This window comes from Adiantum capillus-veneris, chromosome 15 (assembly GCF_014529385.1).
Source record: "Adiantum capillus-veneris isolate H3 chromosome 15, ASM1452938v2, whole genome shotgun sequence".
In the NCBI taxonomy this organism is placed as follows: domain Eukaryota; kingdom Viridiplantae; phylum Streptophyta; class Polypodiopsida; order Polypodiales; family Pteridaceae; genus Adiantum; species Adiantum capillus-veneris.
In genome coordinates, this window is record NC_140945.1 from 127,990,400 (window position 1) to 127,996,946 (window position 6,547).

Sequence of the window (6,547 nt, forward strand, 5' to 3'; positions counted from 1 at the left end):
AAGCTTGCCATCTTCTCCATCTTCATTACTATGCTATTATGGATGATAAGCAAGAAGAGTGATGATATACGTTACCCAATCCCTTCATGAGGAAGTCATGTATGAATCCCATGCTCCTCCCTATGCGGGACATAGAGGTATTCAACCTACTCTTTGAGGTTTAGAGACGTACTTCTATTGGCCTACCATGGAAGTGGACATATAAGAGTATGTTTCAAAATGTGTGGTATGCCAAAAGACCAAGTATTATAGAGGGAAGCAACCTAGATTACTCCAGCAATTGCCAATCCCTAATTCACCATGGGAGAGTATATCCATGTATTTTATCTTTGGATTACTAAAAAATATATCCATAAGAATACGAGAATATGGACAATACTCTATAGATTTAGCAAGCAAGCGCACTTTATTCCTATCAAGAAGACTATTACGACACATCAAATGGCAACTCTCTTCATATCTCAGATTTTCAAACACCATGGATTGCCAACATCCATCTTGTTAGATAGAGATCCTAGATTGACCAATAATTTTTGGAAAGGTCTCTTTGAAAAGCTAGGTACAAGATTGAATTTATCTTTGGCCTATCCCCCACAAACGGATGGCCAAAGTGAGATAGCCAACCTTACGATTCTTGATCTACTAAAGACTTATGTTACAGAAGTAGATCAATGCTCACAATGGGAGAAGTAATTACCCCTTGTAGAGTATGCGTACAATAATACAGTCCATACTACTATAGGAAGGCACCTTTTGAAATTATAGAGGGAAGACCTAAAAGTCCCTTGCTACTTAAGGTACATGGGAAGATCTTCGCCTATATTGATGAGTATAGCCGTGACGTACAAAAATCTTTCCAAAAGATTGAGGAGGTTATATCCACCTCTCAACAAAGGAGAAGGTTGCTCTGCAGATAAGCATAGAAGGGCCTTAACGTTCAAAGAAAATGATTGGGTATTACTTTAATTTCCCAAGGCTCGATTGAGGCAAACGACGGGCAAAAATCCTACGGGCCATCAAAAGTATTATGCTAAACTAGAAAAAAGATACTATAGTCATCTTGAAGACAATCAATGACATGGCTTATCAACTCAAGTTGCCCAACCATTGGCTCATACAAAATGCCTTTCATGTGAGCCTACTTAAGCCCTACAAAGGAGAGCCACCAAGAGAACTGATTATTGAAGACCGTCCATAAATCAAAGACCAAGAAGAGGTGCTACAACCCAAAGCTATCCTTTGGCATGAGGACAAGGTACTACGACATGGTAAGATTATTAGACGGTATCTTATTAAGTTAAAAAATTATTCTTTTGAATATGCTAGATGGATGCAAGGAATATAGCTTAAGGATAGTGTGAACCTTGTCAATGCTTACAATGCTACATTAAAGTAACCAAATGTACATGCTTCTTTTAAATGATCAAATTTTTTGTCTTATAAAAATAATTCTCTTTTTCTTGTGCACAAATTTAAGTAGTATACATGCTTAGAATCATGTTTGTGATGACGACGTCTCTCAAACACCAAGTAGAATTTGTCACTCTACTTTGGGAGAATGAAATGGACTAAAGAGCAGACATGATTGCGGCCGCTAAGTCTCCCAAGCCCCAAACGGATTAGTCATTCATCTTGGAATGATGTTGTAGGGTAAAAAGGGATCCTCGACCCGCTAAAAAAATCGACTAATGACGAAGTATTTATCTCTTCTACCTTATAGTCGAGGACGACTATGATTTCAAGAGAAAGGTAATGTCATAATATCTAATATCTAACCAACCCAAATGATTTTCTCATATTAAACTGATCATTTAATGTGGAAAAATAAACGAGAACAAGAGTTAGAATATAGACATGTGCTTATGGATCTATCTCAACACGGGGCTAGGGTTCAAGGAGTCCAAATGAGAGATGGTCTGACAGGAGCAAGACTAGCTAATGGAGCTTAAAGACCTTAGGGTTAGCTTTTCGTGCTTGATGATAAGGTTCTTGAGGTGCGTGTCGTGCTTGACGTGCTAGGGCTGAGCTTGAGGTGGGAACCTTCTCCAAGCTTTATAGAGTTGACCAAGCATGAGGCGCTTAAGGTGTTCCAAAGTCAACAAGGATCCGTACAAGGAGGGGGCAAGCCCTACAAGTAGGGGCAAGAGAGAGAACACACACACACACTCACACAAGGCAAGCCTAGTCCAAGGAGAAAACAAGGACACATGTCATGCTCCTCTCCATGTTGCCCTCGTAAGGTGCCTAAATCCTATTGGTTGGCCTCTCAAGGGATCCAATTATTATTTAGCTATTTTAATTAATTGTTTATGCATTTCTCTCTCTCAAAGGGGGAAAGGGGGACACTTGTCCCAAGGTTAGCATGGTTTCTTGATATGCACGCTGCATGTGATTGGCTAGGCTTGTAGGGGTCCAATCACCTTCCAGCATGAGCTACAAGGGGGGGTTGACCAAGGAAGCTAGGGGCTAGCTTGGGTGGTATACTCCCCCTTCCCCCCCCCCCCCCCCCCCCCCCCCACACTCTCTCTCTCTCTCTCTCTCTCTCTCTCTCTCTCTCTCTCTCTCTCTCTCTCTCTCTCTCTCTCTCTCTCTCTCTCATTGTGTGGGGTGCAAAGTGCAAGAGCTCCATCTCCTTCTCCAAGCTTGTCGAAAAGTTGAGAGCCTACACCAACACTCTTGGCTATGGAATGCAAATCCAACCAAGAGCCATGATTCAATGGTTAAGCTTGCCATCTTCTCCATATTCATTACTATGCTATTATATATGCTTAGCAAGAAGAGTGATGATAAGTGAGTAACTATTTCTTTCCTCCTATGAATGTTTCTTCTTCCTCTTCCCTACCCTCATTCCCCGCTAGCTCTCTCCACCTTCAAAGCTGTTTGAGGCCTTGGGACTGAGACTGGGGATGGTTAATGCTTTTACCAAGGATTATGTTATGCTTGTGATGCATGAAGTTTCCCATCTTCAATGCATCACCTAGGTCACAAGGAGCACAAAGGTTATATTGTACCAAGTCTCTCTTTATGGGAGGATCTATAATACAAAAGCCTATTGGAGGGGGGTCCGGCTCCACATAAATCCGGTCCTCAACTGTTGTCGTGTTCTCGAGTTCTCACTCTTGCAAAAGTATTGTTCGTGCCACGTTAATTAAGTATAATGGTTATGTTGCTACTGCTAATTAAGTTCACCCTCTATGTTCTCAAAGTAGTCTCATAAAAATGCTCACTCTAGTTCTTTTAATTTCGCTATTCTCAAAGTTCATAGGCCATTTCCATTACACTTGAGACAAATTTTGAAGGTATTATGAAGCTTTTGCTCTATCTTAAAGGATTTGTATTTTAATAGACTGCTACCAACCTCTAAGTGTGCCCAAGAAACATGTGGGCCAACCTTGAATGGCAAGAGCTCATGCCTTTGAGGCATGCTCACTCTTGTTCAACCTTTGAGCCATCCATGGAAGGTTATTTTAGCATCACGTTGGAATATCATTGCTTCTGAACCTAAGGAGTCTATGCTAACATTCCTAACTTTCTTTCCGAGCATGCTCATCTTTTTGAGCTATGTTTCACCTGGTAGGTTTGACTCACCTTATGAGCTGAAGTGCAGTTTTTCAGCTCTATGGAATAGCTTGCTAGCTTAGCTAATTACATCACATTACAATGATTAATTAATGATGGGACACACAATTGATAAGGCTATCATAGATTCCACCATCTATGTACACATTCATGATTGTTCCAGACATTATCATGCAAGTGTTGCTCATTGTCTTGAGTCATGCTCTCTCTCTCTCTCTCTCTCTCTCTCTCTCTCTCTCTCTCTCTGTGTGTGTGTGGTGTGTGTGTGTGTGTGTGTGTGTATGTGTCTCTCTCTCTCTCTCTCTCTCCCACCCCCCCCCCCACGGCTGATTCCCACCATGGTATCACAATAGGAATAATTTAAAGGATCCTTTCCTTATTCTATTTTAAAGCTAATGATTATTTAGAAACTATTTAAAATTAAAATCCTATTGATTTGGATAATTATCCTATGTATCCGTTTTGCCCCAATTCTAATTGGGAGCCTTCTAAAAGGCTTTACTATAGTAACGATGGCACTTAGATCTACCCTGTCTCTATTGCTTGAGAGATTGAAGCCCTTGAGAGGTGCTCCAATCAAGGGGGAAAGCACCCTCCCCTAGAGCCTTGAGCTCTCCTTTCATCTTTTTCAAGCTTCAAAGCTACCTAACGTTGCTATTTGCACCCATAACCATCTGTCCTTTGGCACATATTACACAAGAATTTGGCCTCCAAAATCATGCACACCCATTCGAGTTGAGCTTTAACACTTTATCATTGGCAATTTGTGCTTTATGCACATATTTATACAACCATTTTCTCCTTCTGTAATGTTTTTTTCTCTCTATAGTTATGGTACAGAGACCTTAAAGGCCAGTTTTTTCATTCAATTAAGAGTGGTTGCTCAACATGGCCTACATTGGGCTTTCCAAGTACGTAATTAGCATCGGCACCAAATTCTCCTTATGGAAGACAAAGAACTAACTATTGATGATGCGAGAAGAATTATGGAAAATCGATACTACCAACAAACCTGAACAAGTTCGAGGCAACACCACTCAACATTCTAAATGGATTGAGAAGAACGATCCGCCTTGGCATTCATTGTCTTATGTTTAGTCGACAATCTTTTTCCAAAAGCTCACCAAATTCATAAAAAGTTTAATTTTTTGCATTGTAGTGCACAACATGAATAACTTTCAAAGGTTCTTTCCCACAAGTTTTCCTTTGATCTGTCTATATAATTATTGTCATGGCTTAGACATTGCCCATGCATGTGACATGAGGTAAGACCGCCCATAATTTCTTAGGCATCAAACACCCCAACACTTCTATTTTGAGTTTAGTCTATGGACACATAGTTTTTATTCTATCCTAAAGGACTTGTATTTTGGTTTGAGTGTGCCCAGGACACGTGTGGGCCAACCTCTTAATGATAGGAGATCATGCCTATGAGGCATGCTCGCTTTTGTTCAACCTTTAAGCCATGCATGGAAATTTATTTTAGCGTTATGTTGAAATATTATCACCTCTCAGCCTAAGGAGTCTATGCTAGCTTTCCTACCTTTCCTTCCCAATACGATCACCTTTTTTGAGCCATGTTTCACCTCATAGGTTGAATCACCTTATTAGTGAAGTGCAATGTTTTTAGTTTGATGGAATACCTCTCTAGCTTACTTGATTATGTCACATAACACCTAGCTAGTTAATGATGTCACATGTACTCGCTAAGGCTATTATACATGCCACCACCTATGTAAACTTTCATGGTTGTTCCAATAATTATCATGCAAGTGTTGCTCATTGTCTTGAGTCATGTTCTCTCTCTCTCTCTCTCTCTCTCTCTCTCTCTCTCTCTCTCTCTCTCTCTCTCTCTCTCTCTCTCTCTCTCTCCCCACATTCCCAACAATTTGACTAGACCTGATAAAGGAAAGCAAGGTGAGAGAGTGGTATATGCTTGAGATTGCATATGATGCGTTCATTTATGGGATTGTGTGAAGCATACATATTTGAAAATTTTCACATATTGTGGAACTATTTTTTGGGCATTGTTGTCTGTGACATGGTAAAAGGTGTGAAGATTTGCTATTAGCACATATTTTTGATCTATGTCACCAAGATTTATTGTGATGCAATCAAGGTCACAATCACTAGGGTGCCATGCCTCGTCCTTTCCTATTGGAATGAGACCTTTGAAGTTTGGACAAATGTGAGTACCATTTCCATTGGCACTATGTTCAACAACATGATCATTCAGTTGTAGTTCTCTCTTGCAAACTAAATAGTGTTGAGAAAAATTATTTTGTCTATGATAAGGAATTTCTTTGTGTCATTCATTCATTAAAGCATTGGAAGAACTTTATTTGTGGGTGTGAATTTGTGATTCTCTGGGATCACCAATCACTTAGATGGCTTCAGTCTATGCCAAGACTTTCACATTAGTGTGATAGGCAATCACATTGGTATGATAGGCAATCATGTTGATCTAAATTCTTTTTGAACATTCTGGTGGTATGATTGAGCATGTGCCTGGTAAAGCTAGCCCTATTGCAGATGCATTGAGTAGGAAAGGCAAGATTCTTCCTTTTTAGCGTCATTTATTTTTGTATATTGGAGGTCTTGATTTCAATGATTGTAAAAATCAAGTAGACGTCATGTGGTTGTTATGTGCACATGGATCTTTGTGCCACCACATGGATATGCTACCTCAACTTCCAGAGACACTCCCATGCATGACAATGTCTTAGAGTGGGCATTTTAGTACTAGCAGCTTTGTGAGCCTCTTTGCAGTAAGATGCAACTACTTGCACCTTAGATTAGGTTTTCTAGCTTTCGAACCCTTTTGCATAAATGGTTTGTACACATGTTTTGACAAATGTTATTACACTTTGGTGGGCATCTCACAGTACGATCATGTAGATTTAGGTTAGATAAATCCAACGTGCCAATTCTTGTAGCAATCAGACTATTGGGTTTTAAGAGATGTGCA